Below are 21518 nucleotides of genomic sequence, written 5' to 3'. Positions count from 1 at the left end.
AATGTTCACTGATATTCATGATTAATATTCATGTATACAGGGCTCTTAATTCCTTAATAATCCTGCATTAGAATTGCAAAATAATTCTTTTGTTATACCCTATCGAGGGTCATGTGACAACATTACTTTGTAGTGGTGATATCACAACAGTCTTTTGAGGTTTTCAGTCAGCGATGTGCACACTTTGAAAGTGATACTCCAGCCTGCACTTCATATAGCATTCAACCAGGCTTTATGGGCCTGAAATAAATAAGTACATTCTTATTCTGCCCATCGATTTAGCTCCTCATTGTCCACAAAACAATACTCTCTTGTGCGCTGCACATGTATCACCTCCATAGTAAGCATCAGAATATCGTCTCCCTGAAGATGACACTCTGATGTTATGACAGAATCCTATGATCACATCCCTGCTACAGATATGGAGCTGCACATTTTAGTTTGGTTCTATGTGAGGATGCATCCTGAAGTATTTAGTCAGTTGTCATTATTGCTGCTTTCATTTTATTAAGAATATATATTATAATTCTAGATGGTGCAAAGTGGGATAAGATGACTAACACTTATGGTGCTGAATCAGCGAGCACATTTTACCATGTGTTAGAGGATCTAGTCAGGAAAAGTGACAAAACTCATTTCTCTTGGGATCTTAATGAACATCATTCAGATTTTTTAAGCAATGTTTCCTCTTATCCTTCAGTTATTTTTCTCTCCATGAGCACCAGCTTAAGGAAGCCATGAATTAATTGCACCTTCCCGCTGTAGTGTCCGCGTATCAATAATACACGGACTGCAGGAGAACAATAATAACAGGTATTTACTGAACAGAGGGTAAGCTTAAACTGAAAGTACAGAAGCCTGCTATGGCTTTATATACAGGTGTGGTCACTGCCAGTACTACAGTATAAAATCAGTTCTCTCTTAAAGGTACATACACAGCAATTCCTCCCCTTTTAGATAAACAGTACATAACATTCATTTAACAATTAAATAATAACTAATTACAATTACAATTTTCTCTGTACTATATACATCAACTGAAATAATCATTTATAAGTTCAGTCTTTGAGGAGGCTTCCAGAACCTGACTGGATAGCGCCTTTCTCGAGTATCCTGTTCTTGCGGCGGAGTCGATTCTGGCTCATTGTCATTGGTTGGTTCGTCAGCTTCCAATACCACTGATTCTGAGGTAGACGCAATCTGTACTTCGGGTTCATTACCACGTGCACATGCTCGTGGTATGGGTTTGGCTTGTTCCTGTGACTCTAGAATCTGGTCAGCATGGCGTCTCACGATGCTCTCTCCAACGTCCACTGTGTACATTAGTGGTCCATGCTGTGTGCATATCGTTCCTGGCTGCCATTTTTCTGTTCGGTAGTCGCGGGCCAAGACTGGTTGCCCTATCTTGAAGCTCCTGGTTGGCTTCTCATTGATGTGCTGGAATTGCTTATCCTCAAAATCTCGTCTTATGTTTGGTTTGAGCAAATCCAGGCGGCATCTTAGCCTTCGGTTGAAGAACATTATGGCTGGAGCTTGGTTGGTGACTGCATGTGTCGCATTCCGGTAAGCAAATAAGAAATTATCCACCTTGTGTTGTAGTGGTATGTCATCGTTATACATCGCCTTTATTGCCTTTTTAAAGGTCTGAACAAACCTCTCAGCCAATCCATTTGTGGCTGGATGATATGGGGCAGATGTGTAATGTTTCACCCCATTATTCCTCAGAAACCTCCGGAAATCCTCGGACATAAACTGTGGTCCATTGTCGGAGCAAATCTGTTCTGGCAAGCCATTCCTGGCGAAGATGGTCCGTAGGACTGCAATAGTTTTCTCCGTGGTGGTGGAGGACATTTTGATGACCTCTGGCCATTTCGAATGGGCATCCACGGCGATTAAAAACATTGAGTCCATAAATGGACCAGCAAAATCAATGTGTACCCGTTGCCATGGAGATGAGGGCCACTCCCATGGGTGTAGCGGGGCCTGTGGTGGAGCGTTTTGGACCTTCTGGCATCCTGTGCATCTCTTGGTCATATCCTTGATTTCTTTATCGATTCCCGGCCACCACACAAACGCCCTGGCTAGGCTCTTCATTTTTACCCCTCCCAGATGACCCTCATGAAGCTCATTGAGCACTCTATCTCTCAACTTGGGTGGAATTACCACTCGGGATCCACACATCAAGGTCCCCCGGCACACTAACAGCTGTTCTCTCCTTGGCGAGAATGCTGGCAACAATGAGTCGCCATGTGCTGGCCATCCCTTCACCGTCAAATCATAGACCCAAGAGAGTGTCGGGTCATTTCGGGTTTCCTTCTCTATACTTGAGTTTGTAACAGGTAGACATTCGACTATGGTCGAATGGAATATCTCAACAGGGTCCACTGCAGGTGCTTCCTCCACCGTAGGCAACGGTAGGCGCGACAGCCCATCAGCGTTTCCATGCTGTTTCGTACCCTTGTACTCTATGTCGTACTGATGTGCCCCTAGAAAAAGTGACCATCTTTGCAGCCGTTGCGCCGTCATCACCGAAACGCCCTTCTTTGGGTTAAAAATGGAGACCAGAGGCTGATGATCAGCCAGTAGGGTGAATTTCTGCCCGTGCAGATAGTGATTAAACTTCTTCACCCCCCACACCAGGCTGAGGGCCTCCCTGTCAATCTGGGCGTAGTTACGCTCGGCTGAGGTTAACGAGCGCGACACAAAGGCTATTGGCCTCTCTGAACCGTCAAGGAATTTGTGTGACAGCACCGCTCCAATGCCGTAGGGCGACGCATCACATGCCAACCGAATTGGTAGTGTTGGATTGTAGTGGGCCAATACTTCTTTTGAAGTGATTAGGCATTTACATTTCTGAAAGGCACGCTTACACTCACCACTCCATTTCCATGTTACTCCAGTTTGCAGCAGGGCGTTCAGTGGGTGCAGAACTGTAGATAAATTCGGCAAGAACTTATGGTAGTAGTTCACCAACCTGAGGAACGACCTCAGTTGCGACACATTTTCCGGTGCTGGAGCCTTGACTACTGCCTCAATCTTTGGGGACTTATGCAACCCTTTCTCATCAATAATGTGGCCACAATACGAAATTTGTCTCCTGAAGAACTCGCATTTGGTGCGGTTGGCTCGTAGCCCATATTCTTGTAATCTAGTGAGCACCTGCTCCAGGTTGGCAAGGTGTTCACTGTAATTTTCGCCCGTAACCAGGATGTCGTCCAAATAACACTGGGTCCCCGGGATCCCTTGCAGGACTTGTTCCATCGCCCTCTGCCAAATAGCCGGGGCTGATGCTACCCTGAATACCAGTCGGTTGTACTGGTAAAGACCTTTGTGAGTGTTTATCGTGAGGTATTTCCTAGATGCTTCTTCCACCTCCATTTGTAGATACGCTTGGGCCAGATCAATCTTCGTAAAGCGTTTCCCTCCAGATAGTGAGGTGAAAATATCTTCTATCCGTGGAAGTGGATATTGTACTATGTGCAGGACTGGGTTCACAGTTACCTTGAAGTCCCCACAGATGCGAACCTTCTTCGGCTCCCCAGGCGTGCTGCTCAATGATTTCTTCATTACAGGAACAATGGGTGTGGCCCACTCGCTCCAGTCCACCTTGGACAGCACACCCGAACGCTCCAGACTCTCCAGCTCTGCTTCAACAGCTGGGCGGATCGCGTACGGTACCGGTCTGGCCTTAAGAAATTTTGGGTTTGCGTTATCTTCGATTTTTATCGTTGCCGTTACTCCTTTTAGAGTCCCAAGTCCTTGTTGGAACACCTCTTTCGCGTCAGTTAGAGTTTTTGACAGTCGTCCAGGTGTGACGTCGTCATCCTTTTTGTCAGTCACAGTTAGCGCCTGAATGGAATGCCAATCCAATTGTATTTTTCGGATCCATTCACATCCCAATAATGGTGGTCCTCCATCTTGTAGTATATATAGATACAGTTTCTGTGTTTCCTTGCCGTTGTATTTAACTGGCACCCTTATTTTTCCTCTGGGGTAGACTTTTTGCCCCATGTATGTCTTCAATACAATGGACGTGTCCTTCAAGGGTATGTGTGAGAATAGCCGCTCATAGTCTCGTCGATTCATGACAGTTAGGGCTGATCCTGTGTCCAATTCCATCTTTACTTGGGACCCTGCTATCATGCGGGTGACCCAAATGGTTCGGTGATCCTCCTTTGCGATCACGTTGTGTAACTTTAGACAACTTAGTCTCCTGCTCCCGGAGTCATTATCAGTCTCCTGATCTCCTGAACTACTGTCTGTCATTTTTTTTACTTTCTTGTACTTTTCCTTAGTAGTTCTTTTAGTGTTGGTTTTCTTTCCCGACCTGCAGACTCTTGCTATGTGTCCCATTTTCCCACATTGCCTGCATACTTTGTCCTAAAACCAGCAGTCCTTCTGATCATGGGTTGTTCTGCCGCAGCGATAGCACTTTTCTGCTCCATATGCCATTTCGTTAGCGCTGTATTCTTGTGGTTTCTGTTGTATTTCCGCAGCTCCCCATGCTGCTGCTTCGTAGGATACTGCCACGCTGAAAGCCTGTTCTAGCGTCAGGTCCTTTTCCGAAAGTAGTCGTTTCTGGGTTCCTTCACTCTGGAGCCTGCAGACAAACTTATCCCTTAAGGTGTCTGCCAGTCCTGCTCCGAACTGGCAGTGCTTCGATAACTTGCGTAGTTCTGTAAGATAGTCAGCATTGCTCTCATCTTTGTGCTGGTTTCTTTTATGGAACTTGAATCTTTCTGCTATCAGCAGCGGTGTAGGGTTTAGGTGTTCCTGTAAGATATTTACAATCTCTTCAAAACTTTTCTTCATTGGTTTAGCTGGGGTAATTAAATTCCGCAATAGGCTGTACGTTCTCGCGCCCATCAAATTTAATAATACCGACGCCTTCTTTCCATCGGCCACCTCATTTGCCTTGCAGTACACTTCAATTCTTTCCACATACGTGGTCCAGTCTTCTACCTCGTTGTCGAAAGCAGTGATACTGCCACTCTTCGGCATCTTGGGTGGTTTAAAATGGCGCCTCCCGCGCTTTTTCTTCTTCCCCAATGGATTAAAATGGCGCCTCCCGCGCTTTTCCTTCTTCCCCAATGGAATGAAATGGCGTCTCCCGCGCTTTTCCTTCTTCCCCTTGCTGCCACGCTGCTCCTAGTGTTCTACAGGGTAATGGCGGCGACCCGCGGCTTCGGCGCGTCTCACTTTTCCTTCCCCTCGTTTTATTTTCTCTAGGCTGCCCGGTTCTTGATCACTGTGCCCTGTGCGCTCCACCCTCTCTCTCTCTCTTTTCCTCCTGACGACGCTGCACGGCCCCTTTGCAGAGCCGCTCGATTGAGCTCGAGCCCGCCGCAGTCCGGAAAGGTCAGCGCACTACCTGCTACCAGCACGATTTGCTGGAACACCTTGACTGGGGAGCCAAGCCCAGCTCTCCACAGCCTCCCCTGCAATTCTCCGAACTCCGATGGATCCCTGGGCGGGTGCCCGCGGTCGACGCCCGTTGCTCTGACTTCGACCTCCAAGAAGCTTCTTTTCAGGGAAAGATCCCCATGAGGTGATGCAGTACTGCAGGTGAGTTCGAACCTGCTCGTCGCCAGTGTAGTGTCCGCGTATCAATAATACACGGACTGCAGGTGAACAATAATAACAGGTATTTACTGAACAGAGGGTAAGCTTAAACTGAAAGTACAGAAGCCTGCTATGGCTTTATATACAGGCGTGGTCACTGCCGGTACTACAGTATAAAATCAGTTCTCTCTTAAAGGTACATACACAACACCCGCAGCGTTAATATTGAGGGTGTTACTGATCCAGTACCTGAGGATTGCCTTGTGCTCTTTGTTAGCTGGCCAGCATAGCTTACAGTCCAGACCGCTGGTACGTGCAGCATTATTAGCAAAGCAGAATTTCAGGAGGAGGATGATTGACTTCTCACTTCATCGATAACTTCATGAACAGCTGGTGGGGGAGAAGATGTAAGATGTTTTCGGTCCATATGTGACAGCTCTAATTATCCGCATTATGCTGGACTGCCTGGAAGAGAAGGCAGATGGGGGGAGTCAGAGTTAGGGGCAGGGCATGCTCTCCGAGTTTGTGTGGCAGAGGCTTTTTTTAAATTCGTTTATGGGATCTGGGCGTCGTTGGCAGGGCGAGCATTTATTGCCCATCCCTAGTTGCCCTTGAGAAGGTGGTGGTGAGCCGCCTTCTTGAACCGCTGCAGTCCGCGTGGTGAAGGTACTCCCACAGTGCTGTTAGGTAGGAAGTTCCAGGATTTTGACCCAGCGATGATGAAGGATAGGCGATATACTTCTAAGTCAGGATGGTGTGTGACTTGGAGGGGAACTTGGAGGTGATGGTGTTCCCCTGCGCCTGCTGCCCTTGTCTTTCTAGGTGGAAGAGGTCGCGGGTTTGGGAGGTGCTGCCGAAGAAGCCTTGGCGAGTTGCTGCAGTGCATCTTGTAGAGGGTACACACTGCAGCCACGGTGCACCGGTGGTGGAGGGAGTGAATGTTTAAGGTGGTGGATGGGGTGCCAATCAAGCGGGCTGCTTTGTTTTGAATGGTGTCGAGCTTCTTGAGTGTTGTTGGAGCTGCACTCATCCAGGCAAGTGGAGAATATTCCATCACACTCCTGACTTGTGCCGTGTAGATGGTGGAAAGGCTTTGGGGAGTCAGGAGGTAAGACACTCGCTGCAGAATATCTGCTTCCATATGAGGATCAGCTGAAAATATCTCCCCACATGTTCCAGCTCAAGGAGTTTCTCCTTGCAACAAGTAATCGGCCTATAGATGTGGCAATCGGAGGCAGTGCTTTATCGATTGTTAGATAGTTTAAGCAATGAACTTATTCACATAAACAATGCACAAGATATTAACTATACCCTGTTCACTTAATCAACACAGAGGCTACAGGCTGAGTTAATGGACTTACATTAGTCCATTACAGAAGTAATGCTTCAGTTAGAATCATAGAATGATACAGCACAGGAGACGACCATTCGGCCCATCGTGCCTGTGTTAAAGAGCCTTTGTCAGGTCCCATCTGCAGTACAGTGTTCAGTTTTGGGCATCGAACCACAGGAAAGATAATTGGCTTTGGAAGGGGTACAGGTCAGACTTGATGTGCCTCAATAAATCCGAGACTCGATGCTAGCGAAACAAAACAAGGCTTTTATTGACTTAGAAGGTAACACACAGAGGAGAGGTATCTTCCATCCAGAGGTCTGCCGTACTGGATGTGATAATGGTCGATGTCTGGGTTTTATCAGCCATAGAGATGGTACCCCGAGTAGGGACCACCTTTAGGGAGAGTTGTTGTGCCAGTTCAGGGTGGATAAAACTCTCCGTGCTTCCACTGTCAATTAAACATTTAACCCCGCACCCGTTTACCTCGATGTCCACCATTGATTTGGATAGCGGGTGCGGCCTGGTCTGGTCCACTGTGACCGATGCCACTGTAGGGCCCTGATCGAGACAAGATGGCGTCCACGCTGTCTGCTCACAAGATGGCGGACCCCACGAGGTCGGGCAAGATGGCGTCCAAGATGGCTGCTCCCACGGCGCACACGCAGCGGTGGCGGGTTTTCCGGCGGGGTTCCCTCTGCACACCTTCCCGAAGTGCCCCTTCTTACTGCACTTAAAGCAGGTGGTGCCTTTCGCCGGGCACAGGTTTCTGGTGTGCTTCGGCTGCCCGCAGAAGTAGCAGTTGGGTCCCCGACGCGTCGCGGCTGTCGTAGGGCTTCTGGGGGGAGAGCGGGGCCCTGACGGTGTCGGGCTGCCGGGCGGGGAAGATGCCTTCCAAGATGGCGGCGCCCTTGGTGCACACGTGGCGGTGTGGACGGCGCGGGCTGAAGAGTAGGCGTCCGAGTTTCTCTGGGCCACATCCAGGGATCGCGCTGTGTCCGCAGCCTGTTTCAGGTCCAATCCCATTTTTTCCAGCAGTCTCTGCCGGATGTAAGTGGAGCTGAGGCCTGTGATAAAGGCATCGCGAACAAGCTCGTCAGTGTACACTGCGGCTTTTACATCTTGGCACTTGCAGTCTTTGCCAAGCGTTTTCAGGGTGCCTAGGAACTCCTCCACCGATTCCTCAGGTCGCTGTGCGCGAGTAGCGAGCAGATGCCTAGCATACACCTCATTCGTAGGCTGCTGGTAATGCACCTTTAAGATGTCGCAGGCGGCCGGGTACGTGTCGGCGTCTTGGATGAGGGGGTAAACCCGGTGGCTTACCCAATTCCGCAGAATTCCGAGTTTCATACTCGCAGCGTCCGTAGCGTCTTTAACGGCTGCGGAATTGTCCAGGAAGAATTCCATACACATAAACCAGTGTCCGAAGCGTGCCGATGCGTCCGAAGCATGCTGGTCCAAATCCAAACGTTCGGGTTTCAAGAGTTGATCCATTGTGTTGAAAATTAAGTCAATAAAATTGATGTGCCTCAATAAATCCGAGACTCGATGCTAGCGAAACAAAACAAGGCTTTTATTGACTTAGAAGGTAACACACAGAGAAGAGGTATCTTCCATCCAGAGGTCTGCCGTACTGGATGTGATGCAGGCTGGGCCAGCTTACATAGGGGCCAGGTATGGGCGGAGCCCTACACACAGTACAATACAATGGTGAGGAAAACGGAACTGAGGTAAGGGAAATGAAACTGAAACCAACCACAGTCACAGGTAGAGAATACCAATGAGTGATGAATGGAATATTTCATCACAAGACTCACCAGAATTATAACAGGCTTAGAAGGTTAAATTATGAGGACAGGTTGCATAAACATAGTTCGTATTCCCTTGAACTTAGAAGGTTGAATGCTGATCTAATCGAGGTGTTTAAAAATGATTTAAAAGATTCAATAGGGTAGATACAGCAAAACTATTTCCACTGGTGGGGAAATCCAGAAAAAGAGGGCATAATCTTATAATTAGAACTCGGCCATTTAGGAGTGAAATCAAGAAACACTTCTTCACACAGAGGGTAGTGGAAATCTGGAACTCTCTCCCAATCTGGAACACTATAGGAAGGATGTGATTGCATTGGAGAGGGTGCAGAGGAGATTCACCAGGATGTTACCTGGGCTGGAATGCTTCAACTATGAAGAGAGACTGGACAGGCTGGGGTTGTTTTCCTTAGAGCAGAGAAGGCTGAGGGGGGACCTGATTGAGGTGTACAAAATTATGAGGGGCATAGACAGGGTAGATAGAAAGGAACATTTCCCCTTAGTAGAGGGGTCAATAACCAGGGGGCATGGTTTCAAGGTAAGGGGCAGGATGTTTAGAGGGGATTTGAGGAAAAACTTTTTCACCCAGAGGGTGGTTGGAATCTGGAACTCACTGTCTGAAAGGATGGTAGAGGCAGGAACCCTCACAACATTCAAGAAGCATTTAGATGAGCACTTGAAACACCATAGCATACAAGGCTATGGACCAAGTGCTGCAAAATGGGATTAGAATAGATAGGGCTTGATGGCTGGCGTGGACACGATGGGCTGAAGGGCCTCTTTCTGTGCTGTATAACTCTATGACACTATGCGGGAAAAATTCAGTTGGTTTGTGCCTCCCGTTAGCGCCTTAAGAAGGCGCTAATGGGGCACAAAGCAACTAGCGCCTGTGCGCAGCGATGTTTGCGCCGCTCGCGAAATTAACTAGACATTTTGCGGTGGCGCTAAACACTACTGCCACGATCTCCTGCGCCGGCAGATCGTGACATCAGTCGAGTGTGCAATGCCCCGGTAGCACCCCGGACCGGATATTGAGTGGCGCCCCCTGCCTTACCGCCTGCCGCTAGCAACGACAGGTTGAGGGGAGCGTTTTGCAGTCAGGAAGGGACTGGGGGAGCGCTATTTAAAGGTGACCGCTTCCTGCGTTTTTTTGTTGGTGACATTTTTGCACCATGCATTCTGAGAGAGAGAGACAGACTTCTGGAGAGATTCAACACTGTGTGAAGGAGTTTTGGGTACTGAGCAGCACTTTGCAGGTTCAGTTTGATTTGCCCTTCCTTGTATCGATTTAGAAGAGACTGCGGGGCTGCACTCTGAGCTCTTTCCCTGGGTCTCTCCATTGTTCTTTCTAGCAGATTTGATGTACAGGTCTCTCCAGACTGAGATTCAAGGCTGCAATGAGCAGGATGTGGATGGAGGGCAAGATCAACCCTCCCCTTTAAGAACTGGCCGGTGCCAGTGTGTCTGTGTTCCATTGCTGACTGACATCACATGAGCTTCACCAGAGCTCTGAGGTAGCGCCTCACTCCTCGGCCTTTGCGCCTTAAGAGAGGTGTGTAGCGCCTGATTTAGCGCTCCAATCAACTCCGGGGGCGATAAAAGCCAAGTTTGCAGTTGGAGGCGATAATTAGCGCCAATAATCGCGCCCCTAACAGGGCGATACTGAATTTTTGCCCTATGACTCTATGACTCCCCAAAAGGCTGTGGATGCTGGGTGAATTGAAATTTTCAAGACTGAAATTGATAGATTTTTATTAGGTAAAGGTATCAAGGAATATTGGACAAAAGCGGGTAAATGGGATTGAGATACAGATCAGCAATGTTCTAATTAAATGGCGGAACAGGCTCGAGGGGCTGAATGTCCTACACTTGTTCCTATGTTCCAATGTAAGCTTTTGCTAATACAGGTAGACTATCCTTTATCCGAAAACCTCGGGACCAGCCGAGTTTCGGATAAAGGAGAATTTCGGATTTCGGAAGGTGGGTCGGCGGGGGTCCACGGGGGGGGTCGGCGGGGGGTCGTGCGCACGACTTACGCTGACGCTCAGCGTAAGTCAGTCGGGGTCGGCGCCGGCGGGGTCCGCGGGGGGGTCGGCGGTTGTCGGGGCTGGCGGGGTCGGCGGCTGGCGGTTGTCGGGGCTGGCGGGGTCGGCGGCTGGCGGTTGTCGGGGCTGGCGGGATCCGCGGGGGGGTCGGCGGTTGTCGGGGCTGGCGGGGTCGGCGGTTGTCGGGGCCCGCGGGGGGGTCGGCGGTTGTCGGGGCCGGCGGGGTCCGCGGGGGGTTCGGCGGTTGTCGGGGCTGGCGGGGTCGGCGGTTGTCGGGGCCGGCGGGGTCCGCGGGAGGGTCGGCGGTTGTCGGGGGGGTCGGCGGGGGGTCGTGCGCACGACTTACCCTTTATCCGAACTTCCGCAACCAGAACCCTCTAAAAACCGAAGGTTTTTTCGTTCAGCGTAAGTCGTACGCACGACTTACGCTGAACGAAAAAACCTTCGGTTTTTAGAGGGTTTCGGTTTTCGGAAGTCCGGATAAAGGGTAGTCTACCTGTATACCAATATGCAAACTTCCATAAAACACGAGAGTTTGTTGAATTTTAGAATCCTGACAGCATTTTTTTTTCTGCACCGTTCCACTGAAATAATTGATGTTGGTGGTGGTTTGTGACCTTATCATAACGTAAAGTAGAATGACTGAACTTCTGGCACACCTAGATTTTAACGTGGCAATAAGGGCCCAAGAAATGCCTCACCAGAGAGTGGGTGGGCATTTGTGTATGGACCATGTGTGGCAGGGCAGGATCCATGATCAAACTGACTCAAGGTGGCAACCCTTCTCTACACCATTTCCAGCTCCGCTACATCCTTTCTGCAGTGAGAGTTTTCAAACAGGAGTCTTGCTGCAGCTGCAGCCAGGCGAATGCGCTATTCCTCTTTTTATACAACCTAATATCACATTTACTTTCTTGACAGTAGCCAGACATTGGCTTGATGATCTGAGGTATCTATTTACTATGATTCCCAGATCACTTTCCACATGTGACTACGTCAGCATTCTCCCATTAATCCTATAATCTCCCTGCTTATTTCATATCCCTAAGTGCATGACTTTACACTTACCTACATTAAACTTCATCTGTCAATTATCTTAAATTGGTTAGAAGTGTAAGCTATTTACGGTGATGACTTGTCACTGATAGGATCGCTCTTCAGCCTTGCGCAGGTTTATGAACCTTCTCCAGCTTCATGGCACCACTGGGGCCTGTTATTTGCTGTTTTGGTGAACCTTTCCTGGTCCCAAGAAGTTCTGGCCTTTTCTATCTCTGACCTATGCTCTTGTGTCACAACTCTAGCTGAGTCATTTGATTTTAAAAACTAGCCCTAACATTTATTCCTAAATTGAGCATCCCTGCTGAGCCTTTGAGCAGATGGAGGCACTGAGGCACTGAACTCCGCCGGCTCAGAAGAAGCAAAGAGTAGTATTGTAAACCAGAATGCATGTTGCAACAAGCCTGATCCTAATTCTGGTTGCGATGGGGTGGATGTGAGGTCTCTGTTCTGCCTTGGCCCCGTTTTGTATTTGTGGTGATGTCATGGTTGGATGCAAATGTTGCCCTCGGGTGAGGGATGTCAGTGTAATGGAATTTACTCCTCCTCCCCTTTTTCCACAAGTGTCAAGGCATCGAGGTTAAGAATTGTACAGGTCACATTCAGAATGTATACAGAATTAGTATTTGTATTCACCGGGGCTGAAATTGGTCTTGGCGAGTAGTGTGAAACAGGCTCATGGCGAATCGGCAGCCAGTTTTACACCAGGCCCGATTTTCTTTTCCAAATGGAAATTGAGCACGGGCTGCCCATTTACTATGAACCTGTTTTCGCACTACTGGCGAAAACCAAGTATATATATATATATATTCAGTATTGGGACAGGAGGTTCTATTATATACAGAAGCAGTACTTGGGCAGTCAGTCTTGTTATGTGGGGACTTTTCCTGCCTTTCCTGATCAATTAACTGAAACAGGATTGACTGACACACTTAGAGTACTGCGTACGGTTCTGGTCGCCATATTATAAAAAGGATATAGAGGCATGGAGACGGTGCAGAGAAGATTTAGAAGGATGATACCTGAAATGCGAGGGTATACATATCAGGAAAGGATGAACAGGCTGGGTCTCTTTTCTCTTGAAAAAAGAAGGCTGAGGGGTGACCTAATAGAGGTCTTTAGAATTCTGAAAGGTTTTGATAGAGTGGATACAGAGGGAATGTTTCCACTTGTGGGGAAGAGCATAACCAGAGCATATAAGATAGTCACCAAGAAATCCAATTACCCAAAGAGGGTGAGAATGTGGAACTCGCTACCACAGGGAGTGGTTGAAGCGAATAGTCTAGATGCATTTAAGGGGAGGCTAGACAAGCATATGAGAGAGAAGGGAATAGAGGGTTATGCTGATAGGTTTAGATGCAGAAAGACGAGAGGAGGCTCGAGTGGAGCATAAACTGGTTGGGCCAAATGGCCTGTTTCTGTGCCGTATATCCTATGTAATCCTATGTTGTATAATTCATATTTTCATTCAGAAACGCTACTGCAGCTGCTAATGAGATTACTGCTAAAATGAGAAAAGCATGTTCCATTTTGCAAGTTTTACGATGGATAACTAAGTATGCGTCTTATATAATCCTATAGACACACAGTAATCCATACAAACTCCCAGGGGCTGTACATGCAAAATACAATCTTTCAATAAATATACATACATGTACCAATAAAATCCTTATGGTATACATACAGTAACATATTGCATCTCTTTATCGCGTGCACAAAATACTCCATGATTCATGAACGACAACACTGCAAATAGTAGGTCCATCTCCTGAAGGGAGATAGCACATTGTGCTGGGGTATATGATGTACTGGGGAGAATTTTGAGGGCCCCTGACCAGCGGAAATGGGGTGGTAGCGCCTTGAAAATAGTAGGGAAGAATTTACCGCCCCATTGAAAGAGGAAAAAGACTTGTATTTATAGAACGCCTTTCACCTCGGGACGTCTCAAAGAAGTACTTTTGACGTGTTTTCACTATTGTGATGTAGGAAATGCCGACATTGCCACCATCGCTGTGACAGTCTCCATTTTGCTGAAGTCCTCTAAATAGTCACCCCAGGCAGCCGCCTGAAGAGGGCAAACAGCTAATTTAGATCATTAAATCGGTGTCCTATGGTGTCAATAGGACACCAAAGCTATGTTAGGACTGTGTATCAGGCCAGAGGAGCCCAAAGGTAAGTACTTCTTGATTTTTGTAGGACCAGGAGGACAGGAGTGCTCCTCCAGGCTCCATAAAACAGCCTGGGCCCATACCGCTCCAGTTCACCTCTGAAGGCAGAGCATCATTGTCTTCAGATACCAAAAGGCATCCTTGCACCTGCTTCCTCAGACAGTGGTAAGTGCTCATGCTAAGGAGGAGAGGAATGGAGCTAAACTTTATCCACTTTCACAAACGGTGAAAATATAGTTTCAGTAGAATGCTTTCACTTGCCTTGTGCCGGCTGGGTTACCTCCACCTCCGTAGCATTTACTTGCTTGAGAAAAAGAAGAAAAGCATTGCATTGAGAAAGCAGTGGAGCCTGTGCAGGAGGAAGAAGCAGCTTTCTCAGCGCAGGAATTAGGTTGTCTCCGCGTATCGGGGACACTTGAGCGGTATGCATGTAGTGTATGTACCCGTCTACCTTTAAGGGAACGATTGAGTGTAACCGTTCACCTTTAAGAGAACTACTTTAGGTGTGGCACTATTTGATTGGCTTCTGTATACGGTAATACCGACAGTGACCACACCAGTATATAAGTGATGTTACAGGATAACTAGGGCAGATTCGCCCTGACCTCTGAATAGTAAAGACCTGTTTGTTTGTACTTCAAAAGTCTGTGTATTTATTTACTGCACAACCCACAGACTTTACAGTGGCGACGAGTCTGATCGTACCCTGCGGCAAGAATAGCAAAGTAACAAAGAGCGTCGAAGAGAGGCAACCGCCCTCGTCGTGCTACCAAAAGAAAACACGAGGCTACAACAACAGAAAGTGTGGTACTTTACAGAAGCTGGAAGACTAGCAACAAAAGCTTCATCAGCAACAGGCACTGATTACCCTGCTACCACGGTGTGGAGTGAGCCGACCAGCAAGAAACAAGGCGGCCGAAGAGACTGTGAGTAGGGGAAGGGGTAGAAGTATCCGGAGGAGAAGGGCAGAGCACTCGACCTCGGTCGAGGGGGAGCTGTACCGGCCAAAAGTTGGGTCCAACGGCGTCGGGTGACAGCCGGACCGCCATCAGCGGGAAAAATCCGGGCAGCGACCGCAGCCACGAAGCGCTGAGCCTGCGAGTAGGTGCGGGAGGAGAAACCCAGCCGCAGCCGGGGAGGGAAACACCGGTCTGCGAGAGGGCTGGGGAGGTGAACGGGAACCGTGCGGGTGAGAGCCGGGTGCAGAGTGAGAGACTGCGCGAGAGCCAGTCCAGCGGCTGAACTGTTCTCCACCTACGGAGTACCCAGAGCCGGTAGAACCGAACGTGCGGGAGAGGGAGAGACAGAGCCGAGCACGGGGAGAGGGAGACTGCGCGAGAGCCAGTCCAGTGGCTGAACTGTCCTCCGTTAACGGGGTGTACCCAGCGCCGGTAGAGCCGTGCGGGCGGGAGGAAAAGACAGAGCCGAGTAAGGGGAGCTGTGCGAGAGCCAGCCCAACGGCTGAACCTGTCCGCTGTGGGGAAAGCGTACCCCTTACACCAGGGAGAAACGCGGGAAGCCGCCATTAGGCGGAGAAGACGACAGAGGCGGGAAACCGCCATTGAAGTGGGCGGGGAGAGAAAGGAAGAGCGGGAAACCGCCATTTTCGTGGGAAAAGAACCACCATCTTAACTGCCATTGAAGTGGGCAGAGAGAGAGAGAGAGAGAAGGGAAGAGCGGGAAACCGCCATTTTCGCAGGAAAACTGCCATTTTAGAAAAAAGAAGATAATAAATAATACTTAAAGAAATACTGTGCTGCTTCAAAGAAAGAAAGATGCCTAAGCGAGGGAATATTAATGATTTTAATTCTGAAATAGAAGACTGGGCCACGTACGTGGAACGCATAGAGATCTATTGCGAAGCCAACAAAATAGAGGAAGACGACAAGGTGATAACATTGCTAAACTCGATGGGGGCAAAAACATATGGGCTCTTGAAGCATCTAATAGCACCAGCTAAACCAGCGGATCAGACCTTCGAAGAAATTGTGGCTGTGCTGAAGGACCACTTGAACCCCACACCGTTGATGCTGGCTGAGCGATTCAAATTCTACGCAAGAACGCAGAGGAAAGACGAAAGCAATGCGGAATACTTGGTCGAACTGCGTAGGCTAGCGAAATACTGCCAGTTCGGAGGGAATCTGACAGAGGCACTGCGGGACAAGTTCGTATGCGGATTGTCCAAAGAAGGAACGCAGAAGCGACTACTGGAAGAAAACGACCTCACACTGGACAGGGCTGTCCTCATAGCTGCATCACACGAAGCCGCAGCGAAAGGAACGGCCGAAATGCAGCTAAAGGCGGCGGCACTCGGGGTGGACCAAATTACTTCGAGCACAACAAAATGCTACCGTTGTGGGAAGACCACGCACGACCAGAATCACTGCTGGTTTAAGAACCAAGAGTGTCGGAAATGTGGCAAACTGGGTCACATCGCGAAGGTATGCAGGTCCGGGAAAAAGACCAACAATCAACGGAAGCCACCACAAGAAAAGTACAACAAGGTACACAAGGTGGCTGAAAAGAGTTCAGACGAACAGAATTCAGACTCAGACCCAAACAACCAGGAGCTGGGTAGTCTGAAGATCCACAATGTGGGGAAAGAAACTGATCTACAAACGATTTGGGTCGTACTAAAAATAGCTGGAGTCCAAGTACGAATGGAGCTGGACACTGGATCAGCTCTATCAGTCATCAACCGAAGGGACTACCACCGGCTGTTCTCTCACATACCTTTGAGAAATACCAAGTTCGTATTACAGACATACACGGGGCATAATGTATACCCCATGGGGAAAATAAGAGTCAAGGTGAGAGATAGAGGGAAAGAACACCCAAGAATGAATTTGTACGTATTACCTGAGGGAGGACCACCACTTCTAGGACGGGAGTGGATTAAGAAAATAGACATGGAATGGCACTACCTAAAAGCCATAATGAAGGAGGATTCGGTGCAAGCTATCAGCTCAGATTCTGAGATGGATGACGATAAGACCAATTCAAATATGCATGACAAGGCTAAAGGGGACTTGCCGACGATGGGGAAGGAAACAAAGACATGCAGAAAGACTTATGTCACCAAGAAGAATAAAGTTACAGAGCAGAACTCCAGGTTGACAGAGAATTCTGAGCCTGTTCAAGCTAAGGATTCATCCACGACGGAAGAACACCGAGCTCGGACTCAAACTTATGTCAAAGTACGACAACAATTAGAACAGTGGAGTGACCGTCTCGTACAAGAGATGAAAAATATGGAAAAGTTCTGGGACACTGAATGGGAGAACCTGGAAAGACAACAGAGACAGCTAGCTCGAGAAAAGAGCGACCATAGAGCCATCGTGGCCAAGTACCGATCACATCTCCCTGAAACTGTTCAGGAACTAGACTATTTACAGAACGGCCTAAAGGAAGAGGAATCTTCAGGAAGCCAGGATTTTTATCCCAGTTCATCTCTACGACTCGTTGCAAGCAGAGTGTAACAAATTGAAGGAACAGTATGAACGGGCCCAGACTACAATCCTGGAAGGGGTTAACTCGGCAACCTCCGAAAAGCTAGTTTTAGTGAAAGCATATGAACAACTAAAGTTTGAACATGAGCGAGAATTACAAAGGCTGCAGGAAATGTTTGACGAGCTCCAGGCCAAGACAGACTCATCGGTAGAGATTCCATCCGTAGCTGGAAAATTAGAGGTGGAAGACATAGCAGAACGTGAAATTCAAGATGTCCAAGAACTCGTTAAATTATTGAAGGAAACCCAAGACAAATATGAGGCGGCAATGGCAGAGGTCCAACAACTTGAAGAACATATTCAACTAGGAATCCGGGCAGTGGAAGGAAAGGCCAATGGAAGGAACACAGAGACTGTAGGAATGGCCCCTGATCAGGAGTTAGAGAACACCAAGGCGCAATTTCTTCGAGCGCTTAAAACCAAAGGACCGGAGGAAAGGAAGGTGAAAACATTGGAGGGAAAGGTGGATGAAATGGAGAAGGCGCTAATCCACAGTGTCCCCGTAGAAGAGTTAACGGCCAGCCAACTCTTATACACGCTGAGGGACGAGACTCCAAAATGGGAACACGAGTTTCAGGTTTCAAAGGGAAAGAATTCGGAGCTTCCAAAAGTCACGGAGAGAGCTGAGGGGGCAACACAGCTTGCACATGGATGTCAAAAGTATGCTGAATTACGTCAAGGGGAACAGAAGAATGCGGAAACAGCTACTTCAGTAGAAGGATTAAATAGCCTGATAACGGAATCCCCGATGGAAGGGAAGGTATTGAACTCACAAATGAGGTCAGGCGTGAAGGAATGGCAGACATCCCAGGAAGAGCGGGATGAATATGAATGCTTGAAGAAGTCTTTTCAAGAAAGATGGTCAGAGAAGGAACCACCGTCGGCTAACGTCCAGTTGGATAAGAAGGAAGTAGAAGGGCCCCTCACTGGCCTAACTCAGGACGACCCCGAATACTATCCTGACCTATTGAGTGACACTGAATATTACGAGGATCTGGTCTGCCCAGTTTGTGATGAAAACTCCCAAAGTACAGAAATCTGCATGAAGCACTTAAGGTCTAATGAACATAGAGAGTTGGTGGCGCTACAGATGGCCGCAGAGAAAGGAGCTCCGAGAGTTTCAAAAAGGCAGAAAAGAAAAAGAAGAAGCAGGAGATAATAACTGTCTAAAATACTATCATCTCAGGCGGGACACCATGAAAGGAGCTAAATTAGTTGAAAACCCGAAAATTATCAAGACAGCCAGTTCGTTGTAAAAGTCCGCACTGCTGGTTCAACAGGATGGAAGGTCAAGCTGTTACGTTAAGAAAAAGGCTATGGAGGAGTCACGCTAGCCATGTGAACCGGCTACACCAAAGAGATGCTGTTCGGAATGAGTCAAGATCAGAGACTGAATCTATGAACTGTTTCCGCAGAGACTGAACCTGTGAACTGTTCCCACCGAAAGTATATCTGTAAACTGTTTTATATGACGTTGACTCCACCGGAATTATCTCTGTAAATTGTTTGTTCTCCACCGAGAGTATATCTGTAAATTGTTATGTGAAGTTGAAGATATGTATGTTTAACGGGGACCCTGTAAGTAATAAGCTAAAAAGGGAGGATTGTAGTGTATGTACCCGTCTACCTTTAAGGGAACGATTGAGTGTAACCGTTCACCCTTAAGAGAACTACTTTAGGTGTGGCACTATTTGATTGGCTTCTGTATACGGTAATACCGACAGTGACCACACCAGTATATAAGTGATGTTACAGGATAACTAGGGCAGATTCGCCCTGACCTCTGAATAGTAAAGACCTGTTTGTTTGTACTTCAAAAGTCTGTGTATTTATTTACTGCACAACCCACAGACTTTACAATGCACATGACCACTGTGCTACAGTGGCTCCTGGAGATGCACTGGCTGTATTTGTTGCCTTTGGCATTTCTAATGGTCCAGGGTAAAATGCATAGAAGGAAAACAGAAGTCCTTAAGACTTATACAATGAACTGCTTCTTCAGCTATAGAAATTTTGCCACATCAAAGATTAGTAAATGCACATATTGTAAATTGGTACTCTTTTGACTTCATTGGTTTGGTTTTGCTCCCCTTTAAGATTTAATATTGGCTTAATCTTGTAAGCTTTGCTCAGTTGCTAGAACTCTTCTTTCTAAATCCAGAAGGTTGTGGCATCAAACACTACTCTAGGACCTGAATATAGAATCTAGGCTCAAACTGCACTGCAATATGGAAAGAATGGTGCGTTGTCAACGAAATATTCACTCTGGATGAAATATTCACTGAGGCCCCACTTCATGTTCAGGTTGGTGTTAAAGAGCAGATGGCATTATTTAAAGAAGGGCAGGGAGTTCTTCTGGTGTCTTCACTGATGCTCCTCTCTCACATAAAGACACCAAAAATAAATCACCTACTTATTCATTTCACTTCTGTTTGTTAGATCTTGCTGTATGCAAAATGGCTGTCTCATTTTCCTACCGAAAAAGTAGTTGCTGCACTTCAAATTAACTCATTTCTCATGACGTGTTTTTAAATGTTTCTTGGATGTGCAAGGTGCTTTCTTTAAAGCTTTCCAAGTATAATTGTTTGAATCCAAGGGGGGAAGAATTCGTCCCCTTAGAGCCGCCCGTTAGTGCCAGTAGACGGGTGGTCAGTGACCGGCTCATCAGACTCCGATTTGAATGAATGAAACCCCATCCCCATCATACCATCCCTGTGTCATGCCATATCACAGTGTCCTCCTGGGTGCAAAGGTGAAATGAGAGAGACCACAAAATATTCCAAACTCTATTAATAAATTTATGCATAAACATATCACGCAAATCACACGCATTCTAATAACTAGTAACCCTTGTGCCTGCCATAGTTGAATAGCTGTCATTGTGTGCAAGGTGTGAGATGTGGATGTGAGTGTTGCTAGGTAGAGATTGTTGGTGGCTGAGTGCTGGGGGTGTGGTGCATTGAGCAGTGTGTGAAGCTTGTGGTACAGATGGTGGTATGTAGCATTTGTTGAAGCCTTCACTTACCCTGCCCACCTGTGCAAGCTTGTTAGTTATTCCTGCACTGGGTGTGGGTTCTGGGGACCACAGTGCTGTCCGTGATGTGGTGTGCCACCTCCCTGCACATAGTACAGCAGACTTGTAGCGAGGGCCTCCTGCCAGTTGTTGGGTACAGGACCGGCTGCCTTCTCTCCACCGCTAAAACCAAAGCTTCTCGGAAAACCTGGACCTGATGGCTTACGTCCTAGGGTCTTGAGGGAAGTGGCGGTAGGGATTGTGGATGCATTGGGAATAATTTTCCAAAACTCCCTGGACTCGGCAAAGGTCCCGGCAGACTGGAAAACTGCTAATGTAACACCCTTATTTAAAAAGGGCAGTAGACAGAAGGCTGGAAACTATAGACCAGTTAGCCTAACATCTGTGGTAGGTAAAATTTTGGAGTCCATTATTAAGGAGACAGTAACAGGACATTTGGATAATAATTTAATAGGACAAAGTCAGCATGGTTTTATGAAGGGGAAGTCATGTTTGACAAATTTGCTGGAGTTCTTTGAGGAAGTAACGTATAGGGTGGATAAAGGGGAACCAGTGGATGTAGTGTATTTAGACTTCCAAAAGGCATTTGACAAGGTGCCACACAAAAGATTATTGCTTAAGATAAAAAAAATCACGGGATTGGGGGTAATATTCTGGCATGGATAGAGGATTGGCTATCTAACAGAAGGCAGCGAGTTGGGATAAATGGTTCATTCTCAGACTGGCAATCAGTAACTAGTGGTGTTCCGCAGGGGTCAGTGCTGGGTTCCCCAACTCTTTACAATCTATATTAACGATTTGGAGGAGGGGACCGAGTGTAACATATCAAAGTTTGCAGATGATACTAAGATGGGAGGGAAAGTAGTGAGTGAGGAGGACATAAAAAACCTGCAAGGGGACATCGACAGGCTAAGTAAGTGGGCAGAGATTTGGCAGATGGAATACAATACTGGAAAGTGTGAGGTTATGCACTTTGGCAGGAAAAATCGTAGAGCAAGTT

General features: G+C 47.6%; 1 protein-coding gene across 1 annotated transcript in view; it reads left to right on the top strand.

Annotated features, from left to right (window-relative positions):
* dner (delta/notch-like EGF repeat containing) overlaps positions 1-21518 on the top strand; it is a 333612-nt gene that overhangs the window by 49703 nt on the left and 262391 nt on the right. The window lies entirely within an intron of this gene.

The sequence above is a fragment of the Somniosus microcephalus genome, chromosome 6, assembly GCF_052327205.1.
Source record: "Somniosus microcephalus isolate GS21.2 chromosome 6, FLI_Smic_1.0, whole genome shotgun sequence".
Lineage (NCBI taxonomy): Eukaryota > Metazoa > Chordata > Chondrichthyes > Squaliformes > Somniosidae > Somniosus > Somniosus microcephalus.
Note: the sequence above shows the minus strand (reverse complement) of the source record. Positions and strands in the feature narration are given on the sequence as shown.